The sequence below is a fragment of the Ahaetulla prasina genome, chromosome 1, assembly GCF_028640845.1.
Source record: "Ahaetulla prasina isolate Xishuangbanna chromosome 1, ASM2864084v1, whole genome shotgun sequence".
Taxonomy (NCBI): domain Eukaryota; kingdom Metazoa; phylum Chordata; class Lepidosauria; order Squamata; family Colubridae; genus Ahaetulla; species Ahaetulla prasina.
The window spans coordinates 344,140,379-344,161,609 of NC_080539.1; the positions used below are offsets into that span (position 1 = coordinate 344,140,379).

Consider the following 21,231-nt stretch of genomic DNA (forward strand, 5'->3'; position numbering starts at 1 on the left):
GTATCTACTGTAATACAATTATCAATAAATATATTCTACTAGCGAAGTCTAATTATTTGTTTATACTAGGGTATGACATGTTCCAAAAGACTGAGATTTTGAAAACATTTAGCATTTAATGAGTCTTGCTACAATAGAATAGATACTTTTTTTTTACTTTGCATAAGTAGCAAGAAACTCAGGAATTCTGCCTTCCATCTTTTCATTCCTGTTTATTTTTTTCTCCTTCAGCTATCTTTTTATTTTCACAAAAGTTTTTCACAAAACTTGAGGATCAAGCTAAATATAAAACTCCTGCTTAAAAAAAGTTTTGTTCTTGAATATCTACCCTGCCACAATTAAGATTCTCGGTTACTTACATAGAACATAAACTTCAATTAATATAACCATGGTACAATCTTTTCTAATCAGATATAGGAATACAAAAAGAAACAGAAGTTAATATGGCAGGATAAAATGATAACTGCAAGGAATATCTGTCTGAAATATCTATGCTTTCTAGATATCAAAACATTAATAAGCAGAGAGCTAACCCGATCTACTATTTATAAGGAATTTTCAAGCTGAAAGAAAGTCTAGTCCAGGGGTAGTCAACCTTTTTATACCTACCGCCCACTTTTGTATCTCTGTTAGTAGTAAAATTTTCTAACCACCCACCGGTTCCAAAGTAATGTGTCGTCTGTGCATGCCTCTCGCACATCGTGGATTGGGTTTGGGGGGGGGGGACGCCGGCTACCAGCTCTGCTTGTCTGTTACAGCTTTTGTTTGCGGTCACACTATAGCACCATTTAGTTTCGCTTACGTAATGTGAACTAAACATGCACAGGTGATACAAATAGTATATTTTCAGAAATTTCAATTGTCACAGGGAATTTTATGAAAACCTAATGAAAATGTTTTTAAATAATGCTATGAACATTTTTTAAAAAGTCAAATTAAAAAAAAAGGAAAGTGCTTCAGTATTGGACAAAACCCCTACTGCCCACCATTAAAGCTGGAACGCCCACTAGTGGGCGGTAGGGACCAGGTTGACTACCACTGGTCTAGACTCAAACAGTCTTTTTGGTTGTATGCTTTTTTGCTCACGGATTACTATTTACAAAGATCTAAAACATCTAAAAAAATACAATCAAAATTCCTAACAGCCTTCTTCCCTGATGCCTGAAGTTCCTCTGCGCCTGAAATCTGGGCCAGTCTCCATAGAGCCAGGCATGAAACTGCTAAGATAACTATGGCTAAAATTGGCTTTCCATGCAGCATCCCTATCCCACTGAGTATATCATCCTGGGGGGAAAAGACATATATTTGAGACTTGGTTTCACTGTGGTTTCTCTGTTGAACTTTTGATCCCACTTGGCATCCAAAATGCCAATGCAGAGGTCAAGCAAATTCAGAAAAAATGGACTATTTAATCTTCCAAAATAGTAATAGTAGTATTTATAAAGCATTTATACCAGCTAAGTATTTTACTAATACTGTTCATGCCACATCGGACAGCCTTCACATTAGCAGGGTTCAATGATTCACCACCATCTATGCTGAAGTGAAATAAATAACTCTTAATTTAACATCACCTTTGATCTTGCCTAGCTGGGGAGTCAATCACATACATTTTATTCCACAGACCATCCTACCTGACCAAGAGCATTGATTTATTAATACCCTTCCTTATCTAACAACCCAAGTAGGTCAGATATGGGGATTAGCAGTCTAATCCCCAAAAATCTGCAGAAAGGTGGCCATATTTTGCTCTATTGTCCCTTTTATTCAGAAGCTTCAGTACAGTGTGGTGCTCTAAATATTATGTGTCAGAATGAAGCAGTATCTCTTAATCAGTACTGCCCAAGATTTTTTTAATATTCCTTGTGCATCCCCATTTTATTTATACACACACACACACACACACACACCACTTAATATTTACCTGTATGCAATGTGTGCAACTTCTAACCTTGTTCAAAAATAATCTTTGGGTCTAGAATTTTTTGATCTCATGTAAACAGAGATAGCCCTTTAAAGGAGCAGGACTATATACCCTTTCTGGTTTTCTTCCATAAATAAATCTAAAAGAATGCAGACGATATAGCAATTTATTGTTCTCTAGCAATTTTCTTTTTTAAAAAATTTTCAATACACTAGATAGATTTCAGTTCTATCTATCCTATCTGTTCCAAACAGCCACTAAACAGGACAAAACTACAAATCTTTCCACTTGTATGGAATGAAGCCAAAGGTAAAAACGCAAAACTCTCTTCACTCACCAAATGGAGAGGTCATAAGCACTGTGGCTTTTACTTTCTCACATATGCACACATCTGGTAGAACAAGACAATGCTAGCCAAAATTTCAAGAAATGTATTCTTCTAGGAAAGTGCCAACAACATATATTGTTTCCTTTGTATACTTCCATTGCAAAAGGAAAATCTGCATCAGCACAAAAAAATTTTATATGGAGTCCATGAAGCTTGGTATAATATGGCCATAGTTAAGCCCAGTGTTTGGTAAAACAACGTCAGGTATATCGTGGACCACTATTCCCATTATCCTACCAGCCGGGCTCACTAAAGATTATGGGATTTGTATTCCATTGTACAGATAGTCCTCAAAATATGATTGTAAGGAATACTGCCATTCCAGTCGCATGTTGTGATGGTTGTTAGTGAAGCATCACACCTAATGACCCACCCACCCCGTTCCTGTTCTTCCCAATTAATTGTTAAACAAATGCCAGGGTCTTTAAAGTGGAGCACAGGATGCCTCTGGGATTGGGGGGTGGGGTGCTTGGAAGCCTAGTATAGGCCCAGGCCTTACTCCCCTGGCCCTCCCAAGGTCTTCCCCACACACCCAAGACACCCTGTGCTCCCCCTTGAGCCCTCACAGTTCTTTTCCCATTCCCATCTTGTCCACCCAGGCTTTAGGCCCGATTCCCACCCCACCAGGCCAAATATCCTCCTCCTCACCTAGTTTTAGAAGAGCTCCCAAGGCCTTCCAGAGCACTTGCTTTTTTCTGCAGCTGCATGGCATGGTTCCAAAATCAGCCAGCATTTTGTCCCACTCACAAAATGGCGGCTAAGTTCAGGTTGCTGTGGTGTGGCCCAGGGACAAACCACTTCATTTTGCTGCCTTAATGAGGTCGACACAGCGCTGCAGAACCTTTCTGCAGGTGTTGTGCCTCGCCCACCCTCCTCTCCGCAGCCGGGCCCCTCCCATCTCCTGCTATCTGAGCCAGAGTCTGATAAAGAAGAAGAACAGCCTGGCATGCCTCCAGCCCCCAGCCCTGGCACCATGCCCGTACAGAATGAGCAAACAAATCTCCCTCCTACAGCGCGTGAGCACGAAGCCAGCCACGTGCTAGAATTGCCGGCAGCAGACCAGGAGGACGGAAAGACACAGTGGACGGATCCCCGCTTCCAGAGAATGGAGAGGCGACGTCAGCAAAAGGAAGGGAGGGCAGGCCTGGATAAGTGCTGAGTCATGGAGCCATACCCCATGGCCTATATAAAGGATCTGCTTTTTGGCATTCCTTGAGTCAAGCAAAGTCTCATCGGGTTGCTGAAGTCACACCTTGGATTCCTGCCTGCCCTGAGAACTCTGTCAGGAATTTGGCAAAGCTGCAGAGGCTTCGTGGCCACGCTTGATACAGACTTCCCAGACCCGGCCGTCGGAGGAGGAGTGGGACACGACAGCAGTATCCAGACATTTTAGCAGCTCTGTGTGGACACTGTTAAGTTTGTCTGGAGGCTGCCATTTTGTCCCAAGCCACAAGCAAGCATAACAAAATGGTGACCATGTTCATGCTACCTCCACGTGGCCCAGGAACATATGGCCTGCCCTCCTTCCCTAACAGGAGCACCAGAGAGCTTCAAAGGGTAAGTGCAATGGATGATGGACATGTGGGAGGAAGCCCAAGTGCTGTTGGATCCTGGCGGGGTAGGATGGGGGGGAGAGAGGCGGGGGTACTAGAGTCTCTGTGGGCAGTCATAAGGATGAATGACAGCAGGGATGCTACAGCCATTCTATCTTTCAAACAGGGTTGTATGTAATTTTGGGCTATCTATTGTAACTGAATGTTCATTATCCAAAAGGTGCTTTTTTTAAGAGGCAACTGGACTTTCTAGTTTTCTTTTGAAGACATTTCACATCTCATCCAAGAAGCTTCTTCAGCTCTGACTGGATGGTGGGGAATGGAAGGATTTATACTCCTTGCAGACAGATGGTCATTTGCATTCTTTTGGCAAGTCATTAAGGCCACTTGGAGATTTATCTGTGTTGTCAGGGTCACCTGAGTAGTGCAAATGGCTGTGGAGCCTTCTGGAACTGTTGAAAGGACTGTGATTTAGACTGGAGATAGATGATGTTGTATCCTCTGTTGAGAAAGCTGTTCAATTTTGGCTTCTTTGACACCTCTTTCAAACCAGTGGTCCTCTCATTAAGTGATCTGTGGTCAATGTTCATTAGCAGTCAGCAGTGATCTGTGATCAGCAGTCAATGTTAAATGATCAGATCATTAGGTGATCTGTCTTATCTCAAGGACTACCTGTATCTGGATAATGCCAGGTTAAGGAAAATAACTATCAGGCAACATGCTGTTCATTTCTTCAAGGTCACCAGTTCCCTGTTCCATTTCTTTATTTAGATTATTACTTTTAACTAGAAGCTACCATACTGTGAAGTAAATACTTAATATATAGGATAGCATCATTTTTATGTAGCAGAAAACTTCCAGAACCTCTATAGGTTTCACCTCAGAAATAAAAATAATAGGTGACTCTTCTGTACAAGGGAGTTTCCTATATTCCTATTTCCAGCCAGAACTTAAAATAAAGTACATCTGTCCAATGCAGGAAGAAACAAAAGTGTGGTGAAGTCAATGGGGGTTAATAGTTCTAATTCTCACATTCAGGACACATCTGCTGCCTAAACTTGCAACCTCAAAAACTTTGCTTCAGTTCATATTTACAGGAAATGTACAACAGTTATGGAAACAAGTTTTAAAAAGCTCAAATACCTCCAAGTAAAAATAGGGAAAAGTTCAAAAAGAAAAGGGGAAAGATAGCTTTCTGAATCTCCCTCGACAATGAAGTTTCTTAATTCTCCATTTTACTATCATTTAGCCACCACTTTGAAACATTTTTATTCTCACAAGTTCTTTCATGAGATGAACTTTAACAAGTAATATTTTTACATACTGATAAGGTAACTGGTTTATCAAGCTTTGCTGTGCCATTAGACAAGTTTACTGTTTCCATTAGAATCAATGGAACCTAAAAATAATCACAACTAAATATCGCTATAACTGTTATTATTTTATTAATTGAATTTATATAGCTGTCCATTTCACAACATGTGACTTTGGAAGATGCACAGCAATCAAATAACAAATATAAAAATAGACAATGTAAAAAATATAAAATCCAGACTAAAATAAAAATTTGTGTTTTATTTTTTAAATAATTCTGTGATAGATTCTAATAACTCTCACAAAAAATGTATGTAAATATAACTTGCATTTGTTTATAGAGAAGGAAATATTAAGCTTCAAATTACTTTCCCACAACTACTATTTGTTCTCCAGTTGTTGCTACTAAACACTGAGTCTCCCTGTCAATAAGACCATATTCATCTATGACTTGGGGACAGACAAATAGCAATAGCAATAGCACTTAGACTTATATATCACTTCACAGTGCTTTCCAGCCCTCTCTAAGCTGGCAGACGAAATCTCAGTACCACTGAACTATATCTTTCAAAGATCCTGGAGCACCGGGAAATTTCCAGAGGGCTGGAAAAGAGCTGATGTAATTCCCATCTTCAAAAAAGAAAAAAAAATAGATCAAGGAAACTACAGACCTATCAGCCTGACCTCAATACCAGGGAAGATTCTGGAAAAGATAATCAAACAACGAATCAGCGAACACCTAGAAGCAAACAAAGTAATAACCAAAAGCCAACATGGGTTTGTCAAAAACAGATCATGCCAGACTAATCCTATTACATTCTTTGACAGTGACAAAATTAGTGAACGAGAGGAATGCTGTCAATATAGTTTATTTGGACTTCAGTAAAGCATTTGATAAAGTAGACCATAACCTACTACTAGATAAAATAGAAAAATGTGGATTAGACAGCATCATCACCAGATGGATTCATAACTGGCTGACCAACCGCAGTCAACGTGTAGTCCTCAATGGAACTGCATCTACATGAACGGAAGTATGCAATGGGGTACCCCAAGGCTCTGTTTTAGACCCAGTACTCTTCAACATCTTCATCAAAGATTTGGATGATGGACTAGATGGGGAATTCATCAAATTTGCAGATGACACCAAGCAAACAGGAATAGCCAACATTCCGGAAGATAGGCTTAAGGTACAGAAGGATCTTGACAGACTTAAGCATTGGGCACTAACAAAATGAAATTCAATGGTGAAAAAAGTAAGGTTCTACATTTAGGCAAGAAAAACAAAATGCACAGATACAGTATATATGGTACCTCGCTCAATAGTAGTAACTGTGAGAGGGACCTTGGAGTCCTAGTGTACAACCATTTAAATATGAGCCAAAAAAGTGCAGCCAAAAAAGCCAACACAGTTCTAGGCTGCATAAAGAGAAGGATAGAATCAAGATCATGCAAAGAATTATGCCACTTTATAATATTGCATCCAGTTTTGGTCATCATGATGTAAAAAAGATGTGGAGACTCTAGAAAGAGTGCAGAGAAGAGCAACAAATATGATATGGCACAGGAGGTTAAAACATATGAAGAACAGCTGCAGGAACTGGTTTAATGAAAAGAAGGACTACAGATGACATGATCGCAATGTTCCAATATCTCAGGGGTTGCCACAAAGAAGAGGGAGTCAAGCTATTCTCCAAAGCACCTGAGGACAGGACAAGAAACAATGGGTGGAAATTAATCAAGGAGAGAAGCAATTTAGAAATAAGGAGAAATTTCCTGACCGTTAGAACAATTAGTGGAACAACTTGCCTCCAGAAGTTGTGAATGCTCCAACACTGGAAATTTTAAAGAAGATAAAGAACCATTTGTCTGATGTGGTGTATGGTTTTCTGCCTAATCAGGGGGTTGGACTAGAAGACCTCCAACGTCCCTTCCTACTGTGATTCTGCTTTTCTGTTTTCTAAGCGGTTTACAGAGTCAGCATATTGCCCCCAACAATTTTGGGTCCTCATTTTACCCACCTCAGAAGGCTGAAAGGCGGAGTCAACTTTGAGCCTGGTGAGATTCGATCTGCTAAATTGCAGGCAGCCGGGTGTCAGCAGATGCAGCCTACTATACTGCACTCTAACCACTGCGCCACCACAGCTCTTAAAAAAAGAACAAGAGGATCTGCTATACTGTATGTTCCCAAGACCTGGCTCAGTAATTTTGGAGATATTAAATACTTAATATACTTGTCTTCCTGGTCCTGTGACATCAAGGAAGGTGTAGGAATTTAGCACCCATCCCCCTCCTAGAAGAATGAAATATTTTAGAAAATATTTAAAAGGCAGAATATATTTCCCTGGATGAGAAATGGAGAAACATGTTTTAAAAACAAAGCAGCTCCCTGCAACTTCCTGACTCCCCCCCCCACCTTTGTCAATGGGCCATTAAAGCCTCAACCAAGCTCACTCATTTCCCCCCACCTTTGTCAATGGGTCAGAGGTAGAAACTCAATCCCCCCACCTTTGTTAATGGACCATCTTTTGCAACACAATAGAACAGAAACTCACCACATGGCAAGGCTCAAGCAAGCTTGAGAGACAACCTACAAGGCTAGCTAAGACCCCCACCCACTGGGAGTCTGACAACCAATCAGGATACTCTTCCTGTGCCCCAGGAAATTCAAAGCTCAGAAAAAGCATAAAACCAGGGAGCACACAGGATCTCAGCCCTTTTCTGTTCAGGAACTCAAGCCATGTGATCCTGACCACCATTAAACCATCTTTCCAAGCAGCCTCCATGTTTCCAGTGTCTTTGTCCCCACTTGGAACTGAACCCAGATGGATATTTCTTCCAACAAAGGAAAGGGGTCACTGCACTGATCTTTAGCAACAGCTTAGCTCTGACCAAGGTCCTCATTCTGGAGCTTGCAGTGTCACCATACTGATAGTCAAGTTCCCTCCGTTATTACTGCTGCGGAATTTCAATTTCTATACCCTGAAATCTGTCAGTCTGGTTAAGGATTTCATAGCCACCATGACAACTATAGACCCATCCCAGCTAGTTTCAGGACTGATTTTCATAAGCTGATTTTCATAACCTAGTTTTTCTTTGGAGTAATTGCTATATAATATGAAGAGGGAGAACATTAACCCTTTTCCATGGTTAGAACATTTCCTGGTTCAAGTGAGCCTGGTCATCACCCAAAACTTCTCCAGGATAGCAAAAGCTATTTTCTCTCGGCACCTGATAAATCCAGAAAGGTTCCAGAGGATGCTTAGAGTTTTTCCCAGCAATCTGGCAGATAATTCTGTCAAGTGTTAAGGTCGGTCAAGCATTTAATAAGATTGCCCTCAATAGCCTTTTTGTGGATTCAGAGACACTTTGGCTTACTGAAGAATTTCAGGAAATAGAGAAGAACAATCCCTGAAAACAGAATGTGAGGGTAAGAGCTCATGTCTGAGGCTATACCATGCAGTTAAGGACAATGTAACATTTGCAATTCTCCACCCTTACTACAACAGGGTATTGTCCAACAACATCTTTATTTAAAATTATGCAAACCCTTCTTGACAAGGACAACAGAAGCAGCTATCATCTAGAGACCATGATGTTTTTGCACAACACTTTACTGATAAACCTGCCCAAGATAGAGTCTGAAATAGCCTTATACCCTCATCTGGGATTATTTTCAGTTTATGGACTCTAATGAAATGGTTAGAAAGGTTTAGATCCATCCTGGTTCCTTTGATGGTCTGGGGACATGTGATAAAATACGCTTGTTAAATAATCCATGGCTCTTGGGGGGGGGTATTGTAAGTAATGTCATTAAGAACATGTTGGTGTACCCTCTTTTGAAAAATCAGTAAGATACTGCATAAGATTTATATGAAAGATCATAAACTGTAGATGGCAAACTTGTGCCATTCCACAATCCTTTCAAAAGATGCTGTTCTTGCAATAGTAATAACATTATGCAAATATTACAGAAAGTAGATACTCTGCAAAATATTTTAGTCATATGCAAGCTTCTAAAATGTGACTGATTTCCAGCACTTGAATGCTAGGCAATCAAGCAATGAATACTTACATAATGGAGCAAATTCCAGATGTAATATATTATAAATTTAGTATCTTTATTTTCATACCATTACACTGAAGAATTACATGCACATTTTTAGGAATATATTCAACTACTCAGCTTTGTAAATATGCTTATAAAAGTTATTACCCTATAATCTTACTAAAATGTGTCAGGCAGACAAAGTATGGATAGAGTATTCTCAATATAAAGGAGAAAGTACCAATATTCTCATTCACCTACACTGAATTCTGTTTACTTGTCTGCAGTTAATTCCTATCATGCTTAGAGAGAAAGCCAATTTGGTTTAGTGGTAAAGGCATCAAGCTAGAAACCAGGAGGTCAAGAGTTCTAAGTCTCGCTTTAGGCAGAAATCAGCTGGGTCACCTTGGACTAGTCACTTACTCACAGCCCTAGGAAGCAGGCAATGGCAAACCACTTCTGAAAAACTTTGCCAAGAAAACTGCAGGGACTAGTCCAGGCAGTTTCTGAGAATCGAACACAATTGAACAAAAGAAAAAAAAGTTATGGTAACAACCCACAGTGAAATCAGTATAAATGCTATGGGTTCACTGACATCATGTGCATATTCTCCCATTTTGTTTGTTGTGGCCCTCTTGTTTCACTTCTATCAGATGGAGGTTAAATTTTACTAGATCTTTTCCCACAAATTTCATCCAAGGTCTTTTTTTTAAAAAAAGCTGGTCACTTTCCAACTAGGGCATGACTGGGCTAGCAATACGAAAGTTGGTATAAGGCCAAGTGACATCTGTATCCAAACCACCATATTTGGTGTTTGATTAACTACCATACATTGGTTGCAGCACCATTATTTTAACTGTTTCATTTTGTTATTTTGCCATATATTAAATCCTCTAATATTGCAATGGGCAGAAGGAGCTGCAACCAAGGCAACAATCAGATAAAAGAAATCAGTCTGAGACAGAGTTATAAATTGAATAAGCATCTCAAGCAAGACTTAGTTGTCACAAAAATAAAGGAAGGGAGAGGAAAGCGCATTCAGACTTGCAAGATACTGTTATTGTAATTTTATAACAAAACTAGTATTAGCATGCTTGACTTTGGTTTCCTAGTCTCTTCTACATTAAAGAGCTGACACGTATTCAGCACAAGCAGCCCATTTTGAAAACACTGAGTTTTTCAATCATCTTGAAGCAAAATCTAAAATGTTGCACCATATTTCAGCAGCATAGGTAGTATAATGATCAACAGAACAATGTATCTGAGTAGGAATGCCTATGTTATTTTTTTTGCTAAAGGCATCAGGTTAGTGCTCCAAACAATGGGACAGCTCGGCCAATTCCACTGTTGGTATCACCTGTAACAGTTAATTTCTATTCTTGGACAAATGAATCTAAGTATTTAAATTGCTTAATTTGCTCTAGAATTAAGAGCTTAGTAACCAGGGTTCTGCTGTGTCATAATTTGCATAGCTAGTGGTCAGGAATGATAGTTGTAGATCCACAATATATCGAGGCCACTTGGTTGCTTATCCTATAATTTAGTTCAGGAACTATAGCTCAGCAACAGGCACCTGCAGAGTTAATATTTTATACATGAAATTTAAGATCACATAAAACACAGTTTCCTCAAGGGTATTTATACTGCTGTTAACTGATTTTAAATACTGTTTCAACCAAACCCCATTTACCACTAAATTTGACAATATAGAGGCTACACATCTAATTCTCCACAGGGAAAAAAGCTCTTATGTTAATAGACTTAAAAAAGCACTGATTTTATGCATAATACAAGAAATGAGATTAGTTCATATGTAAGAAATAAACAGTAAAATTAGGGTTTCTGTGATGATACAGGTAGTTCTCGACTTATGACTGTAACCAAACCTGGAATTATGATCATACATTACTTAACTCAAATTTACGATCACATCCTGGCTCTCCCAGATGCAGTCACTTAAGCAACCACACCGGTCATTAAATAAATGAAGGGAAAGAACTGCCTGCTGAAGAGATGCAGATAGTTCCCCTGCATGCGCAGAAGGGAACTGTAGCGCTGAGCTGAAGAAAAGAAGCTCGGATTTTTGTAATGCAAGTTTCTTTTCTCAGCCCAGCACTGAAGTTCCCCTCCTGCTGGAGAGATTCTGTCCCAGCAATTTTGCCCCCAAAAGGTTGGCTAAAAAAAAGTCCCTCACAAGGGAATAATATGAAAGTAGGTAGTGAGGCAGAGGTTGATGAATCCATGATTCTGGGTATTCTTAGTACATTTTGGGTATTCTTACTGCATCTAATCTTAGTGCATTTTGGTTAGGTTGGGTATGTTGTGTAGTACTGCTGCCATGGATTCTTTCACTAGCTCCAGGTCTACTGATGTAAACAGTGCTGTGACATTGAATGAAAGCATAATATCATCTTCTTCTATTATTACGTAGGTATTTGATTTTCTGGAAGCAATGTAGTGGGGAGTTGATAGAACATTTGCTCCCTTCTGTAAGATGTCCAAGCTTTTTTCTAAGTTCTTTAGCTATATTGTGTGTTGGGTTTCCTAGAAACCATATAATTGGATGAAGAGGTATATTGATTCTTTCTTTGCAGCCTTATGAAATCCGGCTCGTCATCGACAGCAGCTCGGGAGTTCACGGCTTCCATGACAGCCTTGGACCTGACTCAAGTAGTTGATGGCCCTACTCACATTGGGGGTGGCACCCTGGACCTGATTTTTATCTCTGGTCAGTGGTTGAGAGATCTGGATTTGAAGGAAATAGTCATTGAACCTTTGTCATGGTCAGATCACTCTCTCCTTCGCCTGGACTTTCTGACCGCCATTCAACACCGCAGGGAGACAGAGCTAATACGTTGGTTCCGTCCCAGGCGCCTGATGGACCCGGAGAGGTTCCGGACGGAGCTTGGGCCATTTCCTGAGGGTCTGGCTCACGGCACGGTTGAGGAACTTGTTGCGGCCTGGGAACGGGCCGCGGCGGGGGCCTTAGACCGTGTCGTGCCTTTGCGGCCTCTGACCCGGCGCAGGTCCCAACCGACTCCTTGGTTCTCCGAGGAGCTGAGGGGGATGAAGCGCCGGAGAAGACGCCTAGAGAGTTCCTGGAGGTCTAGCCGTTCGGAGGCTGATCGGACACTAGTGAAGTCCTATAATAGGACTTACCTAGTGGCATTGAGGGAAGCGAGGCGTTGCTACGCCTCCTCCCTCATTGCGTCGGCAGATAACCGCCCAGCCGCCCTGTTTCGGGTGACTCGTTCCCTCCTTCATCAGGGGGAGCGAGATGACTCGTTACAGGGACGTGCTGAGGAGTTTAACAGTTATCTATACGACAAAATCGTTCAGCTTCGGGACGGTCTGGATCAAAATTGCGGTGACTCAGGAGAGGTGTCTGAGGGTGGTCTTGGTGACATTGTATGGGATGAGTTTGACCCTGTGGCTCCCGAGGACATGGACAGGTTGTTGGGTAGGTTGAATGCCACCACATGTTTACTGGACCCGTGCCCCTCCTGGTTGGTGCTGGCCACTCAGGAGGTGACACGAGGCTGGCTCCAGGCAATTACGAGCGCTTCTTTGGTGGAGGGAGTCTTCCCGGCCGCCTTGAAAGAGGCGGTGGTGAGACCCCTCCTCAAGAAGCCTGCCCTGGACCCAGCTGTTTCAGGTAATTATCGTCCGGTCTCCAACCTTCGCTTCACGGCGAAGGTTGTAGAGAGTATGGTGGCATATCAGTTTCCCTTACACCTGGATGAAACTGTCTATCTAGACCCGTTCCAGTCCGGTTTCCGGCCCAGTTACAGCACTGAGACAGCTTTGGTCGTGTTGGTGGATGATCTCTGGAGGGCCAGGGATAGGGGTTGTTCCTCTGCCCTGGTCCTATTAGACCTCTCAGCGGCGTTTGATACCATCGACCATGGTATCCTGCTGCGCCGGTTGGAGGGGTTGGGAGTGGGAGGCACCGTTTACCGGTGGTTCTCCTCCTATCTCTCCGATCGGTCGCAGACGGTGTTGACAGGGGGGCAGAGGTCGGCTCCGAGGCGCCTCACTTGTGGGGTGCCGAGGGTCGATTCTCTCGCCTTCTGTTCAACATCTATATGAAGCCGCTGGGTGAGATCATCAGTGGCTTCGGTGTGAGGTACCAGCTGTACGCGGATGACACCCAGCTGTACTTTTCCACACCGGGCCACCCCAACGAAGCTATCGAAGTACTGTCCCGGTGTCTGGAAGCCGTACGGGTCTGGATGGGGAGAAACAGGCTCAAGCTCAATCCCTCCAAGACAGAGTGGCTGTGGATGCCGGCATCCCGGTACAGTCAGCTGAGTCCACGGCTGACTGTCGGAGGCGAGTCATTGGCCCCGATGGAGAGGGTGCGCAACTTGGGCGTCCTCCTGGATGAACGGCTGTCTTTTGAAGATCATTTGACGGCCTGCTCCAGGAGAGCTTTTACCAGATTCGCCTGGTGCGCCAGTTGCGCCTTTCTAGACCGGGATGCCCTATGCACGGTCACCACGCCTCGTGACGTCTCGCCTGGATTACTGCAATGCTCTCTACATGGGGCTCCCCTTGAAGGGCATCCGGAGACTGCAGTTAGTTCAGAATGCGGCTGCGCGGGTGATAGAGGGAGCCCCCCGTGGCTCCCGCGTGACACCTATCCTGCGCAGACTGCACTGGCTACCTGTGGCCTTCCGGGTGCGCTTCAAGGTTTTGGTAACCATCTTTAAAGCGCTCCATGGCATAGGGCCGGGTTACTTACGGGACCGCCTGCTGCTACCGAATACCTCTCACCGACCCGTGCGCTCTCACAGAGAGGGACTCCTCAGGGTGCCGTCAGCTAGGCAGTGTCGTCTGGCGACACCCAGGGGAAGGGCCTTCTCTGTGGGGGCTCCCACCCTCTGGAACGAACTCCCCCCAGGACTTCGTCAACTTCCGGACCTTCGAACCTTCCGCCGCGAGCTTAAAACATATTTATTTATTTGCGCAGGACTGGACTAGGTTTTAAATTTATATTGATTTTAATTGGTTTTAGTATTTATATCATTTTTAATTAATTTGATTTAGAATAAGTTTTTTAATTGTGATCTTAATTTGTATTTATATGTTTTTATTGGCCTGTGAACCGCCCTGAGTCCCTCGGGAGATAGGGCGGTATACAAATTTGATTAAATAAATAAATAAAATAAATACTATCAACTCCCCACATTATGCTGGTCACTGTAATAAAAGTTTGAAAATGAACCTTCTTAGTTACACTTGTTCTTCAGCATGATTAATGAGATAAGGAAAAGCCACAATTGCCAAACTGCTCCCTGGGCAACTGCAGGCAGAGGAGGCTGCAATGACCAGTAACCAGGAGTGACAGGTGCCGCAGATCTCAAAAAAGGGAGAAACTGAGCTGCCAGTTCTTTCAGTACAAGGCTCGCATGTGGAGAGGTGAGCAGAGCAAAAGCACTCTGTGAGGCTTCTCTGTAAAGAAAGGAACCCGCCCTTCCAAATGAGCAAAACTGGGGTTGCTTCTATTTAAAAAGAGAAGCAAGCTCAAGCCTTTGGTTGATTGTTTGTTAGCCTAGATTCTATGTGCCTTGTCTTTTGTCTTGAAATTTTATGTTATTTGAGTCTTGAAATCTTGTGACTGTGACTCTGGACCTGGACCGGCTGACAACTCAACTATGATGCTTGGTCCCTTAGATTTTGCTTGACCCTTGTGCCTTGTGGTTGGGATTTGGACTCTCTCTCTCAAGGCAAGCTTACTGGACTTTGAGAGACTTCATTTCTCTTATTTCTATGTATTTCAGCATGCACCTTTCTTCTTTGCCACTTACTATTTCTGTGAAAACATTGTAAAGTTTGTAAATCTCTGGATGTAAGAAAGACATTTCCTGGCCTGAAGCAGCACAGAGTCATGTCAGGAGAGAAAAAATAAACAGTGCAGAAAAATTATAATATGAATTAAAACTGCTAGTGGGTATGTGTTATGAGAAACAAACTGGAATTTCTGATAATTTCCAGCACAAAAAGTAGAGAGGAAAGAGGGAGGAATATCTTTTTATGTTGGATTACCTATCAAACTAAATGTTAAATTACTGGCCTAATAGACATAAGTTAAAGATTACTTTTTAATTACCGTATATACTCGAATATAAGCCGATCCGAGTATAAGCCGAGGTCCCCAATTTTACCCAAAAAAACTGGGGTAAACTGGGGACTCGAGTATAAGCCGAGGGTGGGAAATGAGGCAGCTACCGGTCGGGGAAACCCTCCCTCCCTCAGCCGAGAAGGCTGGCGGCTCCCCCGCCCCGCCCTCTCACTGCACCGGCAGGGCTTCCCCGCGCTAATGCAAAAGCCCGCCAAGTTTGCGCCATCCGGTATAATGTGAAAAAAAGAAGAAAAAACTGAGTATAAGTCAGATATACTCGAGTATAAGTTTAGGACGTTTTTCAGCACAAAAAACGTGCTGAAAAACTCGGCTTATACTCGAGTATATACGGTATCTGCCCTTCAAATGTCTTTCTCCTTAAACAGTATGACAACATAAAGATGAACTAAGACCTATAGAATTTAGAAAACAGAAATCACGCAATCCAAATTCTAAAAGGAAAACAAGCATCTATTTACAGAAATTCTGTCAAATGGAAATACAGTATATAGGCAGACCATGACATGATCACAATTAAGCCCAAAATTTCTGTTGCTAAACCATAGCTATTAAGTAAATTTTGCCCCATTTTACATTTTTTGCCAAAATTGTTAAGTGAATCACTGCAGCTGTTAGTAAGAAATTCTTAGATTCTGCACTGACTTTGCTTGTCAGAAGGTTACAAAGTGTGATCACATGACCCCAGGAGACTGCAACTGTCATAAATACGAGCCAGTTGCCAAGCGTCTGAATTTTGATCATGTGACCATGGATGCTGCAACAGTTGTGAAAAGTGGTCATAATTTGCTTTTTTCAGTGCTGTAGCTTTGAACAGTCACTAAACAAGTGTTGTAAGTTGAGGAGTACCTGTAATGCAAGTAATAAACAGAAGTGCATCCTTTCCCCAGAATATTGGTATGCTGACTTTTTGATAACTTTCAAATAAGTTAATCAAACTGATCTGCCTGAGAACACATCCCTATGAGAATGCCAGACCTCTGTGGTATTACAACATCAACTAGGTTTGACAACTGAATAGATTTTTTTTTTCAGCTGTAGTATAATTAAAATGGGGGGGAGTGATTTTTTGCAATTGTGATGCTTGGCAGAGTAATTGAGTATCATGACTCACTCAGCAGCCTCATATAGATGTTAAAAAGGAAAGGAGAAAATACCAATCCCTATGATTCCCCACATAGTAGGAGCCAAAGTGGGACCTCTCCTCCCCAGTCATTACAAACTAGAATCACCAACTGGAATTGTCTGGGAAAGAAACTTATAACAAATCTGACAGCAATAATCTCTGCACCTGTAGATTTATTTCTTGACAGATAAAATATGGAAGAATTTATGGGTAGACAGCATGAAGTGGGAATACAAGTCTTAGCTGATGGAGAAATATTAGAAAATAAAGAAATTAAGGATTATAAAATGGAGTTTAAAGTCAGAGTGGAAAAAGAAATGAAGAATCAAGAGATGAAAAAGGACTTGGGTGAAGATTTATTTTTGAATTTACGAAAGATTTTTAACTCCTTGAAACAATCTTTGAGATGGAAGAAGGTAAGCCTACAGGGAAATTCAATCCTATGACAGCAATTTGATGGGCTAAATATTAATCTTTCAAAGCAAAAATAAAGAATTCAGAGTCAACTAGTTTGATCAGGGTTAAAATATGGAATATTTTTATAAAAATCTGGAAAGCCTTTTTGGATTTTTTGCCAACATCTGGATAGAAATTACAACAATTTGGGTGTTTTGAATGGAGGTGAAGGGGTATGGAAAGAAGTAAACTATGTACAAGTAGGTCTTGGTTAACAACAGTAACTGGGACCAGAATTTCCATCCCTAAGCAATGAGCTGTAAAATGCAATGTCACATGACTGTGTGGCTTAGTGATCACAATCCTAGCGGTCCCGTTTGCCATTGTTAAAAGAGAATCACAGATTGTTAAGCAATGACCTCCTTGAGACTTCAGTTTGCATTATCTTTTAGCACTGTAAAAAGCGTTAATAAAAAGTATTATTTTTAAAAAAATTAACTCCCACCAGCACTAGCTAACAGACTAACAGAATAATTTACTGGCAAACAAGAGATCTACTGTCTTCATACTCGATATAACAGACTGCCATGTCAGGTATATGCATATCACATCCTCAACTATCTCTGTATCTAATAACGGTGTATTGTCCTCATCCACATCGTGCACTAGAGGATTTGCCTTCATTCTTCAGAAAATGAATTGTTTCTAAACTATCATTTTTATGTGAACGATACCCACCCTTTTTTCTTTTAAGGCCTTAATTCCCCATGACAATACAGGACCTATATCACTAGCAGTGGGATGCAAAATTCTCATATTATGACCCTTTTTTTAAAAAAAATCACCAAATGCTAATAAGGAGAAAAATTACAAAGGTGTTTTCAGAGTTCCAACTGTTGTTGACTTAGCCAAAACGTGGGAAAAAAATGTGGCTGCCAAGTACATTGTGCACAGAAACCAAAAGGATGTCCTTACATGCCCCAATATTGTATATGGTAATAGAAAACATTTTCAGCACCTGCACAATCTACTAGCACAAATCTTTTATTCCTAGAAAAAAATTCTCAGAAACTGTGTGGCAGTGAGCCAGAAGTGAGAGTTTGTTGCATGTTAAAAGGCTGCATTCCTTTCCGTCAAGTGAAAGAGATTTACCAATCGTGCACTGACAGTAAGGCAGCTGCTGATTTACCCAAAAGAGAAGCCCAATTCTCAGAAAAGTCAGCACAACATTTTCAAATGTTTTACGAAGAAAGTGTTGCTGTTCTTCTTGTTGCTTTACAGTGCAAGGTTTTGGTGAATCAAAATTGGATTAAACCCAGAATACCCCATTCAATAATGCCACGGATGAGTCGGGCAAAAGCTGATGGAGATGAGCGAGCTAAACAACAAGGCTCCAGGATTCATTCCGGTAGGTTAGAAGCCTTTGATGGGAGTCCTGAAAAATATATTTTTGAAACAAAGGATCTTCTGTGAAGTTGCTTTTTCATGAGCCTGGCCTAAATGGCAAGAGTAATATTTCAGTGTCTTGAGTACAGAACTGAAAGACAGGGGACTTTCACGCCACTAGGGAAAGATTCAAAGACTCAAAATCAAAATTTACATCCTCCATAAACATCACCCAAAGAGTTCCACAAGAAAACTTCCAATTCAACTAGATTTATGTTAGTCCTTAAAATTCCCAAATAATATACTAATGTGTCCTAAAAATCTACTTTATTTTCACAAATGATAGAGATTATAGGTCAACGTAACAGACATGAAACTAGAACTAATCCATTTTGCTTCTTCAATGGCTAACATGCTTTAATATGTTTTCTGTGTTTTATATGATTTATTTTTCAAACCACTGCAATCATGTAACTTTTAGCAATTTACAATGGAAAACATCCATAACATCAAAATGCAATTATGCAATCATAACACTTAAAATTACCTTAAAACTGAAGCACATAAATAACTTCTAAAGTGCTCTCTTCATTCATTAAAAAGGCTCTCTGCAAGAATTCCATTTTAACCTGCTTCCAGAAGGCAAACAGCCTTTGGTGATAAAAGCTATTCTACAACACAGGGGCCTTAATGGAGAAGCATCTTCTCCCAGCTTTGGCTCCTCTGATCATTTAATAGTGGAGAACTCCCAACAGTTTTTTAATGTGTGGATGGTACCAGACTTATTAATTCCAGTTGAAGGAGGCAGTCCTGCAGGTATCTTAGTACCAAGTCATAAAATCAACAATTTAAATTGTTCTTAAAACAACTGATAGCTAATGTAGGACTCACAGCACAGATGTAATATGTTTTGGGTGTCTAGCACCCATTAGCAAATGGGCTTTTGAATTTTCGGTCCAAATGGTATTTAAAAGCAATGCCATGCTGTAGTAGTCCCACCAGGTAGTGATAAGTTATTGTTGCTACGTCCTTGTTTTGATATTAATACAGATTCAGTGGTACAAATTGAAATCTGTTGTTTTTTTAAAAAAGTCCAGAGATGGCATTCAAAAAGATACTTAATAAACATGGGTTTTGCTGAATTATCATTCAAAGGTTCCTCTCGCTTGTGTTAAGTAATTAATGAAAAATATCTAGTTTTATGAGAGAAAAATTACTGTATAGGTCTTATTAGAAATAATTAATGAGAACATCAATGTTACATTAGAAAAGCAAAAGGCAGAGGTCTGAACAGTGTATCAGCAAAGGCTATTTACTGAAATTAAATGCACAGTAAAATGAAACATTTGAAACCAAATTATGTATTTTAAAGCTAGCATTCATTTTCTGTAATGAGATTTTCTTTTAAACATAATACATGGCATATTCAAAATTAAAAATATGAGAATCCATTTACTAATTGCATATGAACAATGACTGGAATGTAATATAATGTAAAGCCACAGGATGGGATGGGATGGGATGGGATGGGAATGGGAATGGGATGGGAATGGGAATGGGAATGGAATGCCTCTGAATCAGCCGCATCTGGTTTAAATACAAAAGCCTGACTTTCTGACTGCCTAGTCAAATGCCATCTGCTTAGAGCTCCAACTTCTGAAATGTAAGAAGAGAAAGGAACTGAAGAAAATTGCTCTCCAGCCTAAATCCAATCTAACCCAACGGCTTTTGTTCTTTTCTACAGCATATTGCTTGTCATTGCAGAAATCTTGATTAGAAAATGTGAATTATAATTTTGATCTGGAAACTTCACCAATTCTACCAAAAATACCAAGCACATCGGGTCTTCTGAGACTAGAACCGCACATGCTATTTTAGTTTATAGTGGAAAAATGGTCTTTCATTAAAGCTTTAACAGATCCACGCTTACTTAGCTTCAGCATTGCACTTCTAATGGGAGAGACAAGCTGATGCCCTCTATTTCTTTTTTATTTTACTTTCCATTCTTCCTGTTCTCTGCCACATTGAATGAAGAATTAGTCACCCAGGCGCATATAAAGAGATTGTATAATGTGTTGATAGAAATAGACTCTGAAAGGGATTTAATAAAGGATTGTATGATAAAATGGGCACAAAATATTCAGGAACCAATATTTCTGGAAACTTGGGAAAAAATCTGGGTTAGAAATGTTAAGTTTACGCAAGCACAGAACTTAAGGGAAAATTTTTATAAAATGTTTTATAGGTGGCATTTAGACCCTAAGAAATTATCATGTATGTATCCAGATATGCAAGCAAAATGTTGGAGATGTAATTGTGATGATGCTACATATTTTCATATTTGGTGGACTTGTAAGAAGATTAAGGCTTTTTGGATAAGGATCTGATGGATCATACAAAATGTTTTGAAAAAGAAGATAAAGTTCCTACCGCAACTTTTTTTACTGGGAATTATTACGGACTGTACAGTAATTGAGACTAAGCTGATTCTAAATTTAATAACAGCGGCAAGACTATTGATAGGACAATACTGGAAGAAAAAAGAGTTACCCACAATAGAAGAATGGATATTGAAAGTTGCTAATTTGGCTGAGATGGCTAAAATCTCAGCCTTTTTGAAAGACACTACACAAGAAAAATATCTAACTGAATGGAAAAATGAATTGAATATACGCAAAATAGATATCAGATTAAGAGATATCAGATTGCCTTTGAATGATTAGAATGTATTTATCTCTGATTTGAACGGGGGAAGTTAGGATTTGAGAAGAAGGGGAGGACTATAATTTGTGTTAGGGAAAATTTAGTGTATGATTGTTATTGTTTTTTTGAACTATACCTTGTGTTTGCTCTGGGAAGTCGGGGGAAGGGGGTGGTTTTGGAGGGAGGGGAGGGGAGGGGGGAAAAGGGGGGTAAAAATTTTTGTAAAAACTTTTTCAATAAAAAAAAAAGAA

The 21,231-nt window shown here is 40.5% G+C and overlaps 1 protein-coding gene across 3 annotated transcripts in view; it reads right to left on the minus strand.

The window, feature by feature from the left end:
* BRF1 (BRF1 RNA polymerase III transcription initiation factor subunit) overlaps positions 1-21,231 on the minus strand; it is a 245,247-nt gene that overhangs the window by 202,948 nt on the left and 21,068 nt on the right. The gene's annotated exons all lie outside the window — the stretch shown is intronic.